The following is a 22,978-nucleotide window of genomic DNA, read 5'->3' as shown; positions in this document are numbered from 1 at the left end:
CCTCTCGTGTAGTTCTGGGCTGATTCCTCACCGTTCTCATGATCATTGAAACTCCACGAGGTGAGATCTTGCATGGAGCCCCAGACCGAGGGAGACTGACAGTTATTTTGTGTTTCTTCCATTTGCGAATAATCGCACCAACTGTTGTCACCTTCTCACCAAGCTGCTTGGCGATGGTCTTGTAGCCCATTCCAGCCTTGTGTAGGTCTACAATCTTGTCCCTGACATCCTTGGACAGCTCTTTGGTCTTGGCCATGGTGGATAGTTTGGAATCTGATTGATTGATTGCTTCTGTGGACAGGTGTCTTTTATACAGGTAACGAGCTGTCTTTCACTGTTAAAATACACCTACCATTAAAATTATAGACTGATCATTTCTTTGTCAGTGGGCAAACGTACAAAATCAGCCGGGGATCAAATATTTTTTCCCCTCACTGTACCTTCAGTCCAATGGTCTTTGGCAGCCCCTTCTGTCACATAAAGGTGCTCCCCTCTTAATCGTGTCATTACTACATGTTGAAATCTAAACTGTCACTGCTATAATTCAATGGAGGTTTAGTCTGAAGGTTATATTTTTTCATCTGGTGATGTCTATGGGTTCCAGACTTCAGGCGATTGACGACAACCTTGGTACAAGGGTGCATGCTGCATGCATGTTTCCCTTGAGTGTAGAATTGACATGGCACTGCCAGTTTGTGTGCCCTGTGGGTGGGTGGCTTGCAGGTAGTGCTAGATAAAAGAATGACTCAGTGCACAGAGAGTACCTATCTCAGAGGGTGCATAGACAGCTGTTGGTTAGAGAAGTATTCACCTCCCTCAGTACCTGGCAGCAATTACAGTTGTCTATCCAGATGTGTGTTTGGGGTCATTGTCCTGCTGAAAGGTAAATCCCCGTCTCAGTCTTAGGTCTTTTGCAAACTGAAACAGGTTTTCCTCAAGGATTTCCCTGTGTTTAGCTCCATTATTATTATTATTATTATTTAATTATTGGCTGATGCCCTATCCAGGGCGAATTACAAAACATAAGAGCAATACAAAGTGCAAAAATACAGTACAGTTCAAAGCATAAGGCAATTTACACGCTTGTACAGTGAGGGAAAAAAGTATTTGATCCCCTGCTGATTTTGTACGTTTGCCCACTGACAAAGAAATGATCAGTCTATAATTTTAATGGTAGGTGTATTTTAACAGTGAGAGACAGAATAACAACAACAAAATCCAGAAAAACACATTTCAAAAAAGTTATAAATTGATTTGCATGTTAATGAGGGAAATAAGTATTTGACCCCTTCGACTTAGTACTTGGTGGCAAAACCCTTGTTGGCAATCACAGAGGTCAGACGTTTCTTGTAGTTGGCCACCAGGTTTGCACACATCTCAGGAGGGATTTTGTCCCACTCCTCTTTGCAGATCCTCTCCAAGTCATTAAGGTTTCGAGGCTGACGTTTGGCAGCTCGAACCTTCAGCTCCCTCCACAGATTTTCTATGGGATTAAGGTCTGGAAACTGGCTAGGCCACTCCAGGACCTTAATGTGCTTCTTCTTGAGCCACTCCTTTGTTGCCTTGGCTGTGTGTTTTGGGTCATTGTCATGCTGGAATACCCATCCACGACCCATTTTCAATGTCCTGGCTGAGGGAATGAGGTTCTCACCCAAGATTTGACGGTACATGGCCCCGTCCATCGTCCCTTTGATGCGGTGCAGTTGTCCTGTCCCCTTAGCAGAAAAACACCCCCAAAGCATAATGTTTCCACCTCCATGTTTGACGGTGGGGATGGTGTTCTTGGGGTCATTCCTCTTCCTCCAAACACGGCGAGTTGAGTTGATGCCAAAGATCTCGATTTTGGTCTCATCTGACCACAGGGGACCTTGCGGGCGCTGCAGGATTTCAGTCCTTCATGGTGTAGTGTGTTACCAATGTTTTCTTGGTGACTATGGTCCCAGCTGCCTTGAGATCATTAACAAGATCCTCCCGTGTAGTTCTGGGCTGATTCCTCACCGTTCTCATGATCATTGAAACTCCACGAGGTGAGATCTTGCATGGAGCCCCAGACCGAGGGAGACTGACAGTTGTTTTGCGTTTCTTCCATTTGCGAATAATCACACCAACTGTTGTCACCTTCTCACCAAGCTGCTTGGCGATGGTCTTGTAGCCCATTCCAGCCTTGTGTAGGTCTACAATCTTGTCCCTGACATCCTTGGACAGCTCTTTGGTCTTGGCCATGGTGGAGAGTTTGGAATCTGATTGATTGATTGCTTCTGTGGACAGGTGTCTTTTATACAGGTAACGAGCTGAAATTAGGAGCACTCCCTTTAAGAGAGTGCTCCTAATCTCAGCTCGTTACCTGTATAAAAGACACCTGGGAGCCAGAAATCTTGCTGATTGATAGGGGATCAAATACTTATTTCCCTCATTAACATGCAAATCAATGTATAACTTTTTTGAAATGCGTTTTTCTGGATTTTTTTGTTGTTATTCTGTCTCTCACTGTTAAAATACACCTACCATTAAAATTATAGACTGATCATTTCTTTGTCAGTGGGTAAACGTACAAAATCAACAGGGAATCAAATAGTTTTTTCCCCCACTGTATAGGAATTATACAGTAAACAATACAAGTCCTAGATCCTAGATAGTAAAAGCTAGTAAGTGCAGGTATCATTAAGAGCTAAGGGAAAGGAGGCATAGGGGAAATCAAAATACACAATACAAGTACTGGTAATGCAAGCAAGGGGTATGTCAAAGCATTACGTTGAATCAGTGCAATTTTACAGGATAAAAAACTACTAGATTAGGCTCTGGAGGAAGGGGCATGGAAAGGAGGCAAGGTTATACTTCTGGCACAGGAAGAATGCAGTGGTCTGGAGGGGATGTACAGAGAGAGAAGGGTCTGCACAGTCTGGTCCAGATGACAGTAAGTGAGGGTCAATGTCTTGAACTGGATGCCTGCCGGTATCGGGAGCCAGTGGAGGGAGCAGAGCAGTGGAGTAGCGTGTGCGAATCGTGGCAGAGAGAATACCAGACGAGCCGCAGAGTTCTGGATGAGCTGGAGTGGGCGGGTAGTAGTTGCAGGCAGGCTGGCCAGGAGGGAGTTGCAGTAGTCCAGGCGGGAGAGGACCAGTGACTGGACGAGCAGCTGAGTCGAGTAGTTGGTGAGGAAGGGACGGATTCGATGTATGTTGCTCAGGAAGAATCGGCAGGTGCTTGTCAGCGTGGTGATGTGCTGGGTGTAGGAAAGCGCAGGATCGAGGGTGACTCCAAGGTTCTTGGTGGAAGAAGAGGGAGAGAGAGAGTGTTGTAGATTCCAAGGGGATTGAGATTGGAGAGGTCAGCAGAAGGTGAGGAGGAGTGGGGGGAAAAAGAGGAGGTCTGATTGGGAGAGGTTGAGCTTGAGGTGGTGCGAGTGCATCCAGGCAGAAATAGCAAACAGGAGGAGATGCGAGAGGGGATGAGAGGGTCAGAGGAGGGAAAAGACAAGAAGATCAGGGCATCATCAGCGTAGAAATGGTAGGAGAAATGAGGGGGAACAGGGAGTGAGTGTAACGAGAGAACAGGAGTGGGCCCAGGACAGAGCCTTGGGGTATGTCTGTGAGGAGAGGTTGAGGTGTAGACAAGGAACCTTGCCATGTCACTTGTTAGGTCCGGTCGTTGAGTTAGGAGGAGAACCAGGCTAGAGCAGTCCCAGAGATTCCAAGGTCAGTGAGGCAGGAGAGGAGGATGGAGTGATCGATGGTGTCAAATGCTGCGGAGAGGTCAAGGAGGATGAGGATTGAGGAGAGGGAGGCCGCCCGAGCACAGCTGAGGGAGTCAGTGACTGCCAGGAGAGCAGTCTCAGTGGAGTGAGCTGTGCGGAAGCCGGATTGCAGAGGATCAAGGAGTGAGTGATGGGAAAGAAATGCAGAGAGCTGATGGTGGACAGCTCACTCAATGGTCTTTGAGAGGAAGGGGAGTAGGTAGACAGGGCAGTAGTTCTGGGGAGAGTGTAGTGGGTGGGACTTTAAGACCATGTGGAATCCCGTTTCTAAGTAAATCCCATTCCATTAAATGGAAAGTGTTATGAAAAGGGAGCACTTTAGCCAGGTAACAAGAGAATTCTGGGTCTACTTCCATCTCCAGGAATCACTGGCAAAACTTCCTGTATATAACGCTGCAGGGAAGCTGGTTAAACCGCATTCCTTTTGTTTGTATTGTTTTACTTTTATTCTATTTGGGGAAAACAACCAATTAATTTCAGCTTGTTTGGTAACTTGTAGGGTGAGTTGTGAGACGTGTTTTTATTGCTTCTGTGCTCCACCGCCTACCTGAGGTATGTTTTTGTGGTTTTATTCAATTGGTTTCTTAAATTGTTATTGGTAACATAGTAAATTAGTAAATTGTTTTTGCCCGAGGTATTTGTTTTTATTGTTTTTATTCCTATGTGCTCACTTACATGTGTTTATTGTATCTTTTACAGGAAGTGAGCACCGATTACTGTTTACTAATCGTTTTATAATTTTACTAAAAGATTAATTTTACTATTAATTTTATTGCTTTTAGAGTATGGTTTATTTTTAGTATTTGTTTTTATCATTGTCATGATTGGGGCAGTGAGGGGTTTAAGAAGAGGAGCAGGAACTGGGAAGGCAGGTGCAGGGCCAATGGAAGCAGAGGTATGGAAAAAACATGCACATGGTTGAGAAGAATGTTAATGGAAAGATAGATAGAAGAAAACAGTGAGGGGAGAGAAAAGGCAGGGAAATAGTGACCTCTAGAGGTGATAGAGGGTACAGACTGGGAACCATAACAAATACAACTGGAGTAAAACCTCCCCTGCATGGACTGCAGACACATGACTAGGTCACTGTTTGATATAATATGGGGGTTTGAATTGATTTGCCACTTTAATTGTTTTAGTTGACTATTGCAATCGGTGTGTTTTGTTTTTGATTTATTCTGTTTTTTCACTTTAATTTATTTCTATATTAATAATCACTGGTCCACAGTCTGCCCTCCATGCATTCTGTGTGGTAATTGTCTCTTTGTTTAGATTCAGCCTCTAATTTATGGTCAGGTTTTCTTAAACAATAGTTGCAGCTAAAACTATTGCGGTCCAGCTTTGTTTGATTCATTCTGATATTGGTGAAAGTGAACTAGTACTCTCTTTGACCTATGGTCATTTTTTTATTCTTCTAGCTTTTAATAAAACTGGTTTGTAAAAGCAAAACCAAAACTTTATTTGTGACTGTGACTTTCATTTGATTGAAGGGACTTACGTGAGGGAACCCATATTATTGGTCACGATTCAGAGGTCCCCTACCTCTATATAAACTAAGGGTGCCGTAATCTGTTGGGGCATAATCCACATAAAGAAAACCAGTTGCTGTAAATTTACCCTGTCCACACTACGGTAGCCTGTCACAAGAGGTAGGGTCAAGGGTTGGTTTCTTGAGTAGTGGGATGACAGCAGCTTGTTTAAAAGCAGAGGGGAAACAGCCAGAGAGGAGTGAGGAGTTGAAGAGGGAGGAGATGAAGGGGAGTAGGTCAGGAGCAGTCGCTTGGAGGAGGCGAGTGGGGAGAGGGTCCAGGGCACACATCGTGGGTTTGAGACCTAGGAGGAGAGAGGAAATTTCATCCGTTCTGCCCTCTACCCTGACAAGCTTCCCAGTCCCTGCTGATGCAAAGAATCCCCATCAAAGGGATGGTGTTACCTGGGTTTTGCGTGGTGTTGTACACACTTTGCATTTAGGCCAAATAGTTCAATTTTTGGTACAGCAGATCACATCATCTATTTTACATGGGCTTTTTTCAGAAATGGCTTCCTCCCTGCCACTCTTCCATACAGGCCAGATTTGTGGAGAACCTGAGCTATCGTTGACCCATGGACTGTTCCTCCCAAGTCTGCCATGGGATGCCATAGTTCTTTAAGAGATGTCATTGGCCTCTTGATGGTTTCTCTGACCATCGACGGCCTGCTCTAAGCAGATTCTGGGTGTTGTCATATCCCTTCCACTCCTTAATGATCAACTTGACTGTGTTGCAAGGGATTGAATGCCTTTGAAAACTTTTTGGACCTCTCACCTTATCTGTGCCTTTCCACAGCTTTCTGAAAACAGAGATCACCCAAAATCAGCTGATGTAGTAGAAAACAACCGCCACCGAAACTCACCCCATCAGAAGCCAGATCACCACTTGGGATTCAATCTGGATTCTCATGGAGAGGCCAGGGGCCATAGTAACTAGGGACTCTAAATGGCGAGTCCTTTGGGTTGGAAGCTAATCTCAGCCCGCTGAGCCACCACGCCAGCAGAGAGAGCCGCGCCTCTTTCCCCAGGTCGAGCTCGTCCTCATTAGCCTCTAATGAGCGCACTGGCCTCTCATTGGCGCCCCCTGTCAGACAGAAGCGCAGGCGGCTCCGTGTGTCTCTGACGTCATATCGTGGGCGTGTCTGTGAAGAAGCCAGACAGCGATGACGTCACGGGCGCAGGTGCGATCCAATCAGGTCAGTGAGGGACTCACACTGATGACATCAGCGCTGCGCTTTCCACGCGTGAGGAAAACACGGCGGGAAGTTTCTTAACAGATAACATTTTCATTTAAACCCTTAGTGTGTTTGCTCCATGGCCAACTCCTCTGGGACCTGTGTAGTTTGCATGTGAAGGTAACAGTGATGGCATTGTGTGTGATGAAAAGCAATTGTATCGGACTACATGGAGAACATGTCTCATGGTAAGTGGGCTCTGCTGGTTGTTATTTTGCCATTCAATTTGCTTTATAAATATAAACTTTAAACGTAACTTTTCCAACTTAATAAAAGTAGGCTGTTTTTAATGTGATTTCTGATGGATCTTGCATTGTAGTTTTGTTTCCGTCTTGCTTGTGGGTTTGTTCACACAGATTGACTGCTGCATTGGGCTGTAAAGGCAGTGCTGGTTAAAGGGGATTGAAGTCACGGGTGGGTGTCAGTGCTGATCAGATTGCAGCTACAGACCTTATGATTCATCTGGCTGCTTTGTCTCTCGCTGGAGCTGCTTCAAAGTGTGTGTGTGTGTGTGTGTGTGTGTGTGTGCTCTAGCGTAGCCAAAGTGTGGCTGAATGTGACAAGATTGCTGCATGGGACATGAGGCAATCCCCACCCATCTCCTCACTTCATCAGCACCTCCATCCATTTCCCGACCTCGTTCGGCATTTCGCCTGATCGTCACTTAATTTAAAAATTTTGCCCCAGTGACTTAAAATCTCTGGCTATGCAAGTGATCGTGAAGTCCCTTGCAATTCCCTGCCCTGTTACTGACAACAATGTATATATTTAAGTTGGCTATTAAGTCACTAGTGTGGGCTTCTATTATTATTATTATTATTATTATTATTATTATTATTATTATTAATAATCATCATCATTATTTAGTATTTGTAACAGTATTTATCTGACCTCCAAGAGAGTGAGAGAGTTCATGGTCCGGTTAAGTGTTTTTTACCGGTTATTCCTGCAGAGGGTGACCTTGTGTAAATTCTGGCTTTTCTGCGCCCGGGATCTCCGTGTATGAAATACAGTAAACTACATAATTTATGTACAGTGAGGGGAAAAAGTATTTGATCCCCTGTTGATTTTGTACGTTTGCCCACTGACAAAGAAATGATCAGTATATAATTTTAATGGTAGGTGTATTTTAACAGTGAGAGACAGAATAACAACAAAAAAATCCAGAAAAACGCATTTCAAAAAAGTTATAAATTGATTTGCATGTTAATGACTGAAATAAGTATTTGATCCCCTATCAATCAGCAAGATTTCTGGCTCCCAGGTGTCTTTTATACAGGTAATGAGCTGAGATTAGGAGCACTCTCTTAAAGGGAGAGCTTCTAATCTCAGCTCATTACCTGTATAAAAGACACCTGTCCACAGAAGCAATCAATCAGTCAGATTCCAAACTCTCCACCATGGCCAAGACCAAAGAGCTGTCCAAGGATGTCAGGGACAAGATTGTAGACCTACACAAGGCTGGAATGGGCTACAAGACCATCGCCAAGCAGCTGGGTGAGAAGGTGACAACAGTGGGTGCGATTATTCGCAAATGGAAGAAACACAAAATAACTGTCAGTCTCCCTCGGTCTGGGGCTCCATGCAAGATCTCACCTCGTGGAGTTTCAATGATCATGAGAACGGTGAGGAATCAGCCCAGAACTACACGGGAGGATCTTGTTAATGATCTCAAGGCAGCTGGGACCATAGTCACCAAGAAAACAATTGGTAACACACTACGCCGTGAAGGACTGAAATCCTGCAGCGCCCGCAAGGTCCCCCTGCTCAAGAAAGCACATGTACAGGCCCGTCTGAAGTTTGCCAACATCTGAATGATTCAGAGGAGAACTGGGTGAAAGTGTTGTGGTCAGATGAGACCAAAATCGAGCTCTTTGGCATCAACTCAACTTGCCGTGTTTGGAGGAGGAGGAATGACCCCAAGAACACCATCCCCACTGTCAAACATGCAGGTGGAAACATTATGCTTTGGGGGTGTTTTTCTGCTAAGGGGACAGGACAACTGCACCGCATCAAAGGGACGATGGACGGGGCCATGTACCATCAAATCTTGGGTGAGAACCTCCTTCCCTCAGCCAGGGCATTGAAAATGGGTCGTGGATGGGTATTCCAGCATGACAAAGACCCAAAACACACAGCCAAGGCAACAAAGGAGTGGCTCAAGAAGAAGCACATTAAGGTCCTGGAGTGGCCTAGCCAGTCTCCAGACCTTAATCCCATAGAAAATCTGTGGAGGGAGCTGAAGGTTCGAGTTGCCAAACGTCAGCCTCGAAACCTTAATGACTTGGAGAGGTTCTGCAAATAGGAGTGGGACAAAATCCCTCCTGAGATGTGTGCAAACCTGGTGGCCAACTACAAGAAACGTCTGACCTCTGTGATTGCCAACAAGGGCTTTGCCACCAATTACTAAGTCGAAGGGGTCAAATACTTATTTCACTCATTAACATGCAAATCAATGTATAACTTTTTTGAAATGCGTTTTTCTGGATTTTTGTGTTGTTATTCTGTCTCTCACTGTTAAAATACACCTACCATTAAAATTATAGACATCATTTCTTTGTCAGTGGGCAAACGTACAAAATCAGCAGGGGATCAAATACTTTTTTCCCTCACTGTAAAATCACATTCACCGTATCTTACGGTTGTTTACATCGTCTTGACACACTCACATTAGGGCTGTTTTGTCGCCTGCAACTTTTGCAATGGTCATATAGTTGTTTTGAGGTTTGCTGCTGCTGTGGTCCGGGTGTCTGCTGGGAGAGATGCAGGACCGCCAGCGAGTCCTCCCGGCCTGGATGGTCAAACACGGGGAGGAGAGGAACACCGGCGCACCAGTCCAGTGTCCTCCGGAGGGGAATACAGTGGATAGGAAAAGAGCACAGAGGTGAGGTGCGCGTTTGCATGCAGTCTCTTTCTGGATCTGTCTATTCAACTTTCTTGTTATGCCTGTGGACTCATTCGTGTTGCGCAGATTTCCACAGTCCTGCACGGCTCCAACAATGGGATGGGTGGAATTGTGCAGATCTGTGCAGAACTGTGGAAATCTGCGCTCCAAGATCGCAACCTGTGTATTAGGTCATTACGCCATGACGTCAGTCCAGTGCTGTTCACTACTGAATTCTAGGCAAATGTTCTTGTTTGATTGTATTTTGTTTTCAAATAAATCTTCTCATCAGTATAATCTTACATGATTTGCTTTTGATATGTGTGAAAAGATTGCTGGAAATTAAGCTTAATGCCTGTTCTTTAGATTTGATACCCAGTTTGGCTCCAGGATGACATCTCCATTTCATATCATTACAGGGCACTTGATCCAAAGCGAACTTGCTTGTACCCATTGGTGAATGCTTCATATTCCTTCTGATTTCATCCTGTGTCTTATAATATTTCTATATCACTGAGCACCAAGATCAGACCTGTCTCATTTCCTTTTTTAGGAAAGAGGCAGTGCAAGCAAGAAGCAGGCATCAGTTGTAGACAGAAATGAAGGTTTTGTCAAAGAAAAGAGAAAATGGGTCTCGGAATCGGAACTGGAGGACGACTCACCGGACACAGAACCCAGCCACAGATCCCATGTCTCGGAATTTGATCTGGACGGGCTGGCGGAAGAAGCAGCTGTACCTTTTATCGACATCTTCGGAAGCCGACTGAGTGACAATGATGAGAGCCCAGATATCCAGGTAACAAAGACACAGAATCTGGGGCATTACAGCCAGAGTGCCAAACAGCCTTCAAAGTGTATCACAGGGGCAAAGACACACCATAGGAACGGTGAACCTACAACTGCAGACCAAATCAGACAGAAAAGCACCCAAGACGATCCATTCAAGCTCATACGAGAAATCTTCTTCACGTGATCTTGATAGTTAGCAGTGCTCCTGGATAATATTTATATGAGCTTCTCTAGTTTCATACCAAAGTGCTTTGAATGTAACTCTACATGTCCTCTCTGCTCTTTTCCTGGGTTCATGCAGTGAGCTACCAGGAGCTGCTACTGCTGGAAATTCAGATGATAGTAAATGCAGTCAAGGCAACCTGCCAGAGACTTGACTTACTGACTTGGCATCTAGTGTGGTCCAATGACCCCCGAATGTACACAAACAGAGTCAATGTTCTTTCTGATCAGTCTGCTATTTGTTTTGTGGTTGTGTGTCCTTGCAGCTCATTGTAATATGATGATGGTATTTCTTAGCAGATTCTCCTATCCAGGGCGACTTACAATGTTTTCAACAGATCACCTTATTTTTTACATACAATTACCCATTTATACAGCTGCGTTTTTCCTGGATAAATCCAGGTAAAGTACCTTGCCCAAGGGTACAACGGCAGTGTCCCCTAACCTGCCCAAGTAGGTAGTTCTGTATTCATTGTAAAGAAATAAAACATGCTTTATTATAATAATCATAATTAAGATTGAGTGACCAAAGGTAAGATATAACCTTTGTTTATATGGGACCCAGTTGTTTGTTGTTTGTGCAGCAGTCCTGTTATATCTTGTAATTATTAATTTGGGGGGTGGTAGTTGGGATATGTGTCCTGTTCATGCACATCAATGTTAGTGGGCAGTACAGCTTCATTTCTCCAGGCTGACATTGAAATCTCTTTCATAGCAGATAGTCAGCTTTGCTTTGAACAGAACAGCTTGTTTTTCCTGACTGTTGGAATTGACCTTTCAATAAACAAGCAAAAAGTGAAGTGGCAGTTGTTTATTCACCTTCATGTAGCTAATAGCAAAATATAGTTTTCAGAACAGACTTGAAAAACTTTTAATTGATTTAATTGATTTAATTGTCAAGATGAAAAGGAATTAAACTCACACATAAGTATGATATAAATAAAAATCTGTTTATTATTGGCATGGCAGGAAGCCAAGCTACACCCTGTAGAAAGGTATGTATGTGATTTCCTATTTAAAAATTGCTTCACTTTTATTATAAATATGTGCAACATCAAAACAGCTGCAACTGCATACATCATCATTTATACATCAACAGAAGCTGTTTTTCAGATTTCGTAACCCCCACCCCCCCACCGTATATCTGACTTTTATTGGACTGTAACAGTTCAAAGATTCCTGTATTCAAAGCTCTAAAACTGATGGCAACAAATACAAAAAATAGTGTCAATGTTAATTCAGATTACAGCAGTAGGTTATATATATTTGAAACAAAGTTAATTAAATGGTGCACCCCGAACATCATTCTCACCATCTTTTATTCATGTAAAATTGAGCTCCTGAGAAATAGGTAGAAAACTGTAAAGCATTAAGCCTTTTAAAAAGTGCATACAATGTTGAACTCTATAATTGCATATGCCCTAAAATCTTCCCTCTGTCACAAAAATGTTTTATTTAAATATTTTTTTCACACTCACTATTGCTTCTAAGTTTGTCCTAAAGAAAGATTTTCTCTACAGATCCTAGATAAGTGATAAATATTGCTTGTTTCCAGGGGATGATTCACAAAACAGTCAAACTATGTCACTTCTTGAAGAACTTGCCAATTTCACAGAAGGCTTTATTCTCACTATCCAGGATGCAGTCGCCTGCATCCCCATCTGAACTCCAACGGCAATGCAGAGAAGGAAGGGCACACCCAGCCCTGCAGAGCGAATACGATGCCAGGCGGCACCAGCAAAGACTAAGATGCCAGTAAACATCAGCACACTTGCGAATCCCATCAGAGCAATCCCGAGATTCCAGGTGTTGTGGTCCGACGTATAAACGCCAAACACAAAGGACAAGCTTGCGAAGAGGGATGGCACTACGGCGAAGTAATAGCAAAAGATTGCACAATTATGCAGGGATATGTTGATGTCCTCGTTTGTTTCACCAGAGATCATGAACAGGCCAACTGTGGTGGTCTCTGTTTGTATGAAGTGTGGCAGTGGAAGAAACAGGGCGAGCATAAGTTGGGCAGAGACCGCAAAACTGTAGATCACCAGCAAGCCTCTTATGGTCTGCAAGCACCGTTTTCCCATGATTCCGGTCAGGAGTGAATCCTCAGGGAAATGGAGTGCCTGAGCACTGCTCTGTGGTCTCTCCCTGTTTCACAAATGGAAAGAGAAATGACCGTGAAGACCGTATCTGTATTCACTGATTGGTTTGTGTTTAAAACATGTAATTGGGTTAAAGCAGGTGTGGGTGGATATCTATGCAGTGTAAGAACCCCCTGTCTGACCCAGTTCAGTTTATGTTTGGAAAAACTTCAAAATTGTATAATTGGAAAAATAAGTTATTTAATTTAGACTTGAGTTTATCACTACTATTTTTTTTAAGGATGCTGGTTTAGCTTCCTTTCCAAATGCAGAGCCCTCATTTTGCCCTGTATTGAATTAGTCAAATAATTAAGAAACAAATGTAACGATGCATAAATCACCTTGCCAACCTTTGATTCTGTTAAAGATGTAAAAATAATATAAGAAAGATGAGGGTGAGGAAGCAGCTGTAAAATATGACCTGTCAGAATCTGAAAAGAAGGTAAAGAGGATTGACATGTTTTTCATTCAAAATGTGGGTGCTTTTTAGTAAATACCAACTGGCCTTACAACCAGCTAAAGGGGAACAAGCTAAAACACTGGCATTTTGTAGAATCCTTAAAGGGGAAATTTAGACACCACTAAATACCAAAGTTTTGCCACAATCTGCAGCATGTTTAATTTGTTTAGATCTGCTATTGTTTTTGCAGAATTCCTTATGGGTTTTATATAGATTGGAAATGCTCTGTTTAGAACAACTGTTTTTCCTATCACATTTCCACCAATGTGTAATTCCAATGACTGATGTGTTTTCTATTCTAACAAGCCAACAATCAAACAATCAATTCAATTTAAGATGTGTAATGTTTTATATTATAGGGGCTCCTGTGATGTGCTAGCCCAGAATTGCTGGTAAAAACTGGATCTTATCAAACCCTGTTCTTCTGGGTATCAAGATTGAACCATGGCACAGTAGCACAGTAAATCAGTGACTTCGCTCACAGACACAAAGAAAACATGCAGGTCTTCCAGAACCATCTTAGTATTTTTTTATACTAAGTTAGACTGACTTAAAGAAGATAAGTCATTAATCTAGTTACAAAAGTAAAATGAGAAATAAGAATACTGTTCCTTTAAAGGGACTTACAAGGCTTTTGAAACACAGCTATTATTCTTGCCAGACTGCAGAGTAATATCCTTATGACCAATATGACCAACAATGTTCTAATGAGTAACTACAGCACAGAGGCAAAGTTCACAGATTCATGGGGATCTTTGTAAGGGATAAGACATCTTCGTCTTTATTTACCAAGCATTTGGTCATCAAAGAGGAAAATTAGCATAGTTAAGTATCTGCCTTGTGTAGATGTGAAAAGTGCCCTGCTCTTTTGCATCTTGGTAAATGGTTGTTACTCCAAGACCAGGGTTATATTGGTACATGCCTGGAATACATGTTTGGTTGGTTTTACTCCTAGTATGCTCTTAATTTCTGAAGATTGATGTGAATTTTAGCCACTGATTGGGGGCCTCTCCAAAACCAGAGGGGCAAGTACCCTCCAGGAACAATAATACACATACAGCTGAAGACCTAAGTCACCGCATAAAACTTCCCTGGTAAAATAAATGATGGGTACTTTTCAGCTGAATGAAAAGCAGAAGTAATCAGAGATGTATTTCTCAATAGCCTGGAAAGTCTGGTGCAAGGCGACAGTAACTAATCAAATAACTTTGTTGGCTAACAAACAGGAGGTGTCTGACACCGATATAAATAATACAAATAACCACCAATAAATAAAACATATATACCTTTCCACTATGTGAGATTTAAATATAATTTTATTTTAAAAAATGTACATAGTCTTAAATGATGTAGTATTTGATATATCCTGAGACAGAATCTTGCCAAAAAAGTCAAGGCATTATTAACACTGTTACACTCATTCATTTGAGACATACTGTTCCTACCCCTCCCTCATAAACAGTTGATTTCTATGCGGAACACCAATCTAGACCGTAAACACACTCAGCATAAATTAGTTAATTGATTATAAAAAAACAATAATGATAACGTTTCAATGCAATTGTGTCTAGGACGACTGAAACACAGATGTAGTCCTATTAAAATCAATACATGCATATTTAATTACGTGATCAAGTCAGAAATCAGTTATACTCACCAATAACGTTTGGGGCTATGGATATGAGGCTGCAAAGGGAGACTAGCTATAGCTGCATGTTCCTGTACATGTCAGGGAGGATCGCATGTTTACAAACTGCTGCTCTTATCGGCTCTTTTCTCGTGACCCAGCTGTGGCGTAATAAAGAAACTTTAATTCGCGTATAGTGCACAGTCAGTCACTTTCACTTTCACCACGGGTTTAATTGGTTATGTCTTTTAATCCAGGGTAATTCGTAAAATAATACACACGAATCAGTGTTTATATAGAATTTTGGCGAATGTTTGACCATTTAAAATAATAATAATAATAATAATAATAATAATAATAATAATAATAATAATAAACTCTGTCTTGTAGTATTGTGTGTTTTGCATGTGTTCTGCGTAGTAACGCAAGACCCGCAAGGTGCCAGTGTAACCCAAGCTCTGAGAAAAAGTTAAACAAAATAATTATATTTATAACATGTATAAACGAAAACCAATGATAATAAAAACAGAACAAGATGATAATAATAATAATAATAATAATAATAATAATAATAATAATAATATATCAGTATTTATGGTTACTACTACTATTACATTAATACATGCATAGAGACCGTAAATTAAGCACATTTGTTAGGGCCTCACTCTTTTGTTTTTCTCCCCGTAACAAATTGCTACAAAAACACAGTAGCCTGAATTGAGAAATTGTGTGGTGATGCATAGAGAGACTTTTTGGACTATTTTATTAGTGAAATAGAAGTTCCCCAATCGGTCTTTCTGTGTGTATTTTATTTATTATTCATTATGTATATCACAATGCTTATATAGGTAGTAAGTCTGTCAAATATAGCCAGTCAGAAACCATCCATTATTACTAGACTTTATCGACGCTCATTATATGTGACATATGAAGAGACTTCCTGGCCTATCTTCTCTCACTGTTCTTTAGATACATAGGGCCTGATTTTCCCTCAGGCCCTTGACTGATGAGTTTTTTTTTTATTATTACTACAATGTATTTCAGTTGGCTAAGATTCCTGTGCATGCCATACTCTCACCTACTTGAAAAGCTTTCTATTGACAGGTTTGATTTCTCAGCCCCCCAATCAGCTTGAAAATGACTGAAGAATGTTATACATCTGCCTTCTGCACTACTGACCACACTAGTTAGGGGAGTGAAATGTGCAAATGACTAGATACAGCAGTAGGGGGAGCACACCACTAAAGATTTCATGTGTGTGTACCTGCTGGCGTGGGTAAGGAGTTATTTGCAACTGGGTTCTTATATAGTGCCAAATCTTATTATAGTTAGTACAAATGATTTATTATGTACATTAAATATCCATCAGACGAGGACAGAAAGGAAGCGAACACTTTCAGATATTCCTAGACATGACGACAGGCCTCCTAACCTACTGCACTGCACATACTTTCAGTCCCGTGGTCTTTGGCAGACCCTTTTGTCTCCTGCTTTGATTCTAGTTCACTCTTATCTCCAATACTCAGTAAATGCACTTACAGTGCAGGATTTTTCTACCTTATCAGAATGTCTTGAAAAAAAATAAGAAAAAAGAAACAACTTATCAGTATGCCACATTTTTGTCAAATAAAGGTGCTCCCCTTTATGAAATTAACCTCTTAATCATGTCGTATTGATCTTTATTTATAGAAAAACCTGCCCTACATGTTGAAATTCAAATTGGGCCTGCTTTACTTTTTTCAATGGAGATTAGTCTGAATGTTATATTTTTGCTCTTGCATTTATATCCACATATAGTTTGTCAAACAGATTTTTATTTTGGCACTTTCTTGCTGTTTGGCCATATTTTTGTGTGTTGTGTGATTTCTACAAATGTCTCCCTGCTCATCATACTCATCACACTAAAGCTACATGTGTCCTAGTAATTGCAACTTTGTTTTTATTTCCTGCAAAAGTCACTTGTCCTCATGTAATGGTGTTCCTGATGAAAATGTTTGTGGTTTCAGACTTCCCCATGTTAAAATAATCTGCTCATATTTGCGTGCACATGCATTGGTGTATTACCCAAGGGCGTAACGTTTACCTTATTGGCTAATTTACTGGCTTCACTGAATGTCTTACTATGGCCAGGAACGTCTGTATTATTATTTGTATTATTATTTATTATACATGATTTTTTTAACAATTAGAATTGATGCCCCCTTTTAAAATTTCATATACAAACCCTACTGGGAATACAGGTTTGTATAGATATTTGTGTAATATTAATGAAAAGAGTACAGTAATTAATCGTCCATTGTCTTTTGCTTGTCTACAACCCTAGACAAGGCAGTGACAGTGTGTGTGCCCTGTGGGTGGGTAGCTTGCAGGTAGTGCTAGAAGAATTATGCAGTGCCTTTCTTAGAGAGTGCATAGAGAGCTGTTAATTTCTCTTAACACACACACACATGCAGCAAAAGCCAAATCATTTAATTATATACAGTGGCAGGAAGTATTAACCCCCCCCTCACACACACCTTGGACTTATATAGTTAATCTCTGACCAATGCCCTTCTTACCTGTCTGCTCAGTTTGGGAGGACTGCCTGCTCTAAGCAGTTTCTGGGTGTCGTATCCCTTCCACTTCTTAATGATTGACTTCACTGTGATGCAAGGGATATTCAATGGCTTTTAAATCTTTTTGGACCCCTCCCCTGATTTGTGCCTTTCCTCAACTTTACCCCAGAGTTGTTTTGAAAGCTCTTTGTTCTTCATGGTAGTATCTTTGCTTTGAATTCACTACATAAATGTGGGATGTTACAGAGACAGGTATATTTTAATCTGCAATCATGTGAACCACTTTTATTGCACACGATAGACTCCATTCAACTTATTGTGTTAATTCTGAAGGCAATTGGTTGCACCTGAACTTATTTCGGAGTGTCATAGCAAAGGGGGTGAATACTTATTTAATGAAGAATTTTCTGTTATTTTTTTTTTTTACCACCCCCATTTTTCCCTACATTGAAAGTGTTGATCAGGTTGTGTGAATCAAACGGGAACGAATCCAATTGTGTGTTAAGGCATGCCATGTGTTTATCTGTAGAATCAGCTTGAAGATGGAAACTATCTCGTCTAACTGTGTCAGAAGCCATGACACAGTGACTGGACCCCAAACATCAGCTGATTTGTGCAGTTCTCCATGGGAACAGCAATGTGGGATATCACTCTTTTCTCAGCAGCGCTATGAACTTGTATTTTAAGATTCAGGCAAATGAAAAGGGTTCTGGCATAAAGATGAGGAGACGGAAACAGCTGAGGAGAGAAACTGGGCTGTTTCGGACAAAAACAACTTTTCAAAGGCAAAGAAAGAAGCATCTCAAAAAATAAAACTGCTACTGAATGCAGGTTTGTAAGTTTCTATTAACAGAAGGGGGCAAAGGTTTGTTTTAATCTGCATGTAAAGGTGTAATTCAGTATTTTTCTCTATGTACAGACATGGGCATACATGCATGTCTTTGGTTTGCAGTGGAACAAATGGAAATAATTGAATTCTTACTTATTCTATAAAGACATTCTAAAATGGACCATTCTGAAGTGGTCTTCTATGAGTCCTGATCTAAATCCCATTGAAAATCTGTGGAAAGAGCTGTAACTCCAAGTTGGGAAAAGGCACCCATCAAACCTGAGGGAACTGGAGCGGTTTGCTCAAGAAGAGTGGGCCAAACTACCAGTCGATAAGTATAGAAATCTCATTCAGAGCTACAGACAGCTCTTGATTGCAGTTGTTGTCTCTAAAGGCTGTGCAACGAAATATTAGGTTAAGGGTCCCAATATTTAAAGTAATATGTTACGTCATTAATCAAAAGTAAAGTTTCTGTTCTATTGAATGTGAAATAAAAAATGGTGGATACCACATACTTTTGTCAATTTCTACTTAGGTCAGAGAAAATTGTTGTTGTTTTTTAAAGTGGAAGGGTACCAATACCTTTGGCCACATCTGTATAATGCTCAGTTTACTGTAAGGGGATATTGAGTTAAATTACATTTTCTTTTTTAAATAAGCCTTGATATTCAAAAGGTAAATGTGTTGTTATAATTATTTTTTAAGCAAAGCTGAAAACAGTGGATTTTTCATAGCAGCATTATTTGCTTAGAAATACTCTTTATCTTAAAAGATAATGAGAAAAATAACAATGTATTTTAGTGGGGCTTCAGTTGAGTAAATAGCAATGCCTTTTCCATTGCATGCTGCATTCAATCCCATCTGTCTAGGGCACAATCTACGGCACTGAAATCCAGTTATACTGTAACTGGCTATGTTGCCTTTATGGATACAACCATAGTGCAAAAATGCAGTATACGAACAAGAATGCTGACCTTTGAATGTGATTGATCACCCATTTCCTTGAGGTGCCTGCTTGTCCCGGGCCTGGTCTACATTTGATTATGTGCTCAAAAGTCACAATCAAATTAGAATGATTTATTGCTAACACTTAGTGCTTACATCCTTCAAGGAAATATTGACAAGCACAAAACCTCTTAACTTTAAGCTTGGCAGTGACTTCCTGGTGCTTCTCTTCAGCTGCACTGCATGTCCGGTTTCAGCATTAATATATGATGCCCTACCAATATACACTTTCATACAATAATTCATATTATGTCTCTGGTGATTTAAAATGCTTATAGGTACTTTGGAAGAGTATGGCAATGTTGGATTTGGGTAAATCAGAAATACAGTCTGTGCAGTCCTTGTATGGTGTAATGTTAGTTTGCCCCCAGCTATCATCTCTCATTGCTTTGTTCTTATTCCTATTACTGTGCTGAAGGACATAGCAGGTATTTTCACTTTGCTCTTTGTAAAACTGATGCTTTACACTTGCACCGCACCCCCACCCAACTCCCCCATCAACCACTCCCTTACAATCAACATTTCTATACAGGCGAGGTTGGTATTCCTTTGGAGTAGGCCAGCCTAGTTCTGGAATCAATCAGTTCAATCAGTTCCTGTCACACAAAGGAAGAGTTATATTTACTCTGTTTTGCATGGTTGACACTCTTCTCTCTTCTGTGTTTTGAGAAAAATCATCACTTTCTTTGTTTCATATTTCAAAAAAAGAATTAATATTGACAGGTGAAAGATTCTTGATATGCTTTCCCACAGTTTGGGACCATTACCATGTTTGATTGTAATTCACACCTAAATGGGTTGTTGCAAAATGGATTACCATTTATGTAAATCATTGTTGAAACAGGTTGAATAATTAATTTACTATTGACAGATAACCTGATCTAAAGGTATACAGTCCGGTTCAGTGGCTTCCGGAAATGCCACGGGTGTGGGGATTTTATACAGTATTCTGTCCCTTTAGGTGTGGTGATTTTACTGATCTAAATAATAAAAGTAATGTACCCATATGAAATTTCCTCTTAAATCCCCTTGATTTGAAAGCTGTTGGTCAGGTAGTGTCTCACAGCCTAACAATAAAATGGCCTTAAATGCATCTTGCATACATTTTTGTTACTTGCATTTATGTATTTTTTGTGCGGGATTTCTACAGGGAGTTGTACGACCAGAAGGTGGTGGATCAAAATCTGATCCATCACTTTCTGTCCCTGTTGGAGTCCCGCAATGAGGGGGACGAGGAGGAGGAGGAGGATCCAGAGATCACCACCACTGAACTCTCCCAGGTGATAAAGAGTCTTAACTCTGGAAGGACACCGGGTCCCGATGGGATCCCTGCTGAGTTCTATAAGATCTTTTGGGAGGTGCTTAAGGAAGATCTGGGCCAGGTCCTGGGGTCGATGTACAGAGAGGGCAGATTGGCCCCTTCGATGAAGAAAAGTATCCTCTCCCTTCTTCACAAGAAGGGAGATCCAAAAGATCTGAGGAACTGGCGGCCAGTCAGCCTCCTGTGCACCGACTACAAGATACTGGCCAAAGCACTGACGCTCCGGCTGCAGCGGCCACTCCCTCAAGTCGTGGGTCCCGACCAGGTCTGTGGTGCCCGGGGGAGATCGGCGGCCGACAACGCCATGCTGCTCAGGGATGTCGTGGCCTACTCGAACGAGAGAGGGCTTCCCCTGGTCCTAATCAGCTTGGACCAGGAGAAAGCCTTCGACAGAGTGGGCCACGAATACCTGCAGCTCGTTATGGAGAGGATGGGTCTCGCTCTTGGCCTGAGGAAGTGGGTGAAGATCATCTACAGCGGCCTAAGCAGCAGGGTCCTTGTGAACCGCCACCTGACCGAACCATTTCCGGTCAGGTCGGGGGTCCGGCAGGGTTGTCCCCTGTCGGCCCTGCTGTACGTCCTCTGCTTGGAGCCGTTCATGCAGGCGATCCGCCGGGACGTCCGGGTGACAGGTTTCCATCTCCCGGGTTCCGGCGGAGAGCAACTGAAGGCCCTGGCCTATATGGACGACGTGGCCGTGGTCTGCACGGACGCTCCGTCCGTGGCCAGGGTCGAGGAACTGCTGGACGGCTTCTGCAGGGCGACGGGGGCCGCTGTGAACAAGGCCAAGAGCGAGGTCTACCTCTCCAGGGCATGGCCTGTCGGCCGGGGCCCGCCGACCGTGTTCCCTGTGAAGCCGTTTATCAAGGTTCTGGGGATCACGATCGACGGGACCAACACGGGCACCCGGAGCTGGGAGGAGGCCATAGCAAAGGTCCAAAGGAAGATCCACGGCTGGAGCACAAGGACCTTGACGATGGCTGGTAAGGTGCTGGTCGTAAAGGCCATCCTCTTCCCGATACTCCTCTACGTAGGAATGATCTTCCCCCCAGACAAGGGTATCGCAAAACTAGTGACCCGAATTATATTTCGGTTTGTCTGGGGGAGCAAAATGGAGAGGCTGAAAAGAGTGCAGATGGTGAAGGGTACCCTGGATGGAGGCAGGGGGGTCCCGGACGTTGTGCGGCTGATAAAGGCGCAGGGGCTGGCCTATGTGGTTAAGAACATCCAGGCTGCTGGCAAGAAAGTGAGTTTTATGAACCGCTTTTATTTTGCCAGCAGCCTGAGACCATTCGGCCTCTGCGCCATGGACAACACCAGGCCGCACTCGTGGGATCCCCCGCCGTTCTACAGGGCGCTCCGAGCCTTCGCGCTCGAAGTAGGCCTCCATAAAGTCGTGCTGGCCTCCTGGGATTATAAGACCATCTGTAGTCAGATGAGATCTGCCCAGGAGACCAGCCGGATAGAAGATTTCCCTCCCGAAACCTGCCGGTTTATCTGGGCTAACGCTACGCACGTTTGCCTCACGAACACGCAGAAAGATGTCTCCTGGATGGCTGTGAGTCGGTGTCTCCCCACCCGAGTGTTTATGCACAGAAGGGGCATAGCTCCTTATGACACCTGCCCCTATAAGGGTTGCTTGGGGAAGGAGACGGAGGCTCACATTTTTAGTGAGTGCCCCTCCGCCCACAGGGTCTGGCTCCTGTTTTCTCCGTTCCTCCACAGGTTCGCCGTTCCTGCGCGGGCGACCGCCCAGCAGATCCTATACGGTCCGGCAAGGGGAATTTCAACATCAACCCTGAGGTGCTGGTGGCGTGTCGTCTGCGCAGTGAAGCAGGCACTGTGGGAGGGACGGAACATCTGTTTGTTTAATAAGCAGGAGCTGGACCCGATCGTCATCGCGCGGAGGGGCATGGTGTTTGTAAAAGACTACGTCAATCTGGAGGTCCATCAGAGGGGCAAGGAGGAAGCCTTTAAGAACTGGCGTATACAAGATCTGGGGGAGCTCAGGATCCCATGATGGGACCCACCTCCGGGGACGGTTAGTTCCCCCTGCTGGAGCCCGAGTCCAAGATCTTTTAAAGATCTTTTAAAGATTTTATGAATGATTGTTTTTAAAAGAAGATTTTAAATAACAAATCTTAATTGTTTTTAAAGACTTAGTTGTTTTTAAATCACAATTGTTTAGGGTTTCTGGTATAGTTTTGTTATATTTTTTTGTCAAATACATTGACCGTTTTGGGTTTAATTTAAAATGCATTAGACTTTTTTGTTTGTTTTTTATTTTTACTTTTTAATTGTTTCTTTATTTTGTCTATTGCATTTTCTGTTATCTTCAATGTATTTGACTTTTTTGTTGGTGTGCAGTTTTTGCTTTTATCACGTTTTGTTTATTTGATTTGAGCACGTTTATTTTAAAGTTTATTGTTTTAGTTTTGTTAAAAAAAAATCACAAGATTTTAAAAATTTTAAGTGATTTTAAGAATTGATAATTTAAAACGTTTTTAATCATAAGTATTAAAAATCGAATTGTTTTTATTGATGAAATGTAAAAATACTAAACCCAATAAACAGTATTATGTATTTTTTGTAGTTTAAATACAGTATTTTTTACCAATTATGTACAAT

The 22,978-nt window shown here is 42.3% G+C and overlaps 2 long non-coding RNA genes across 2 annotated transcripts; one reads left to right on the top strand and one right to left on the bottom strand.

The window, feature by feature from the left end:
* The first annotated feature begins 9,066 nt into the window (after nt 1-9,066).
* Nucleotides 9,067-11,212, top strand: LOC136750320 (uncharacterized). The gene is made up of 2 exons (XR_010816855.1): nt 9,067-9,401; nt 9,955-11,212. It is a non-coding gene; the product is annotated as an uncharacterized LOC136750320 (long non-coding RNA).
* Nucleotides 11,213-11,341: 129 nt separating this feature from the next.
* Nucleotides 11,342-14,798, bottom strand: LOC136750319 (uncharacterized). The gene is made up of 2 exons (XR_010816854.1): nt 14,671-14,798; nt 11,342-12,560 (listed from the first exon to the last, which is right to left on the bottom strand). It is a non-coding gene; the product is annotated as an uncharacterized LOC136750319 (long non-coding RNA).
* Between the last annotated feature and the right edge of the window lie 8,180 nt (nt 14,799-22,978).

This window comes from Amia ocellicauda, chromosome 5 (genome assembly GCF_036373705.1).
Source record: "Amia ocellicauda isolate fAmiCal2 chromosome 5, fAmiCal2.hap1, whole genome shotgun sequence".
Lineage (NCBI taxonomy): Eukaryota > Metazoa > Chordata > Actinopteri > Amiiformes > Amiidae > Amia > Amia ocellicauda.
This window is presented reverse-complemented; position numbering and strand designations above follow the sequence as displayed.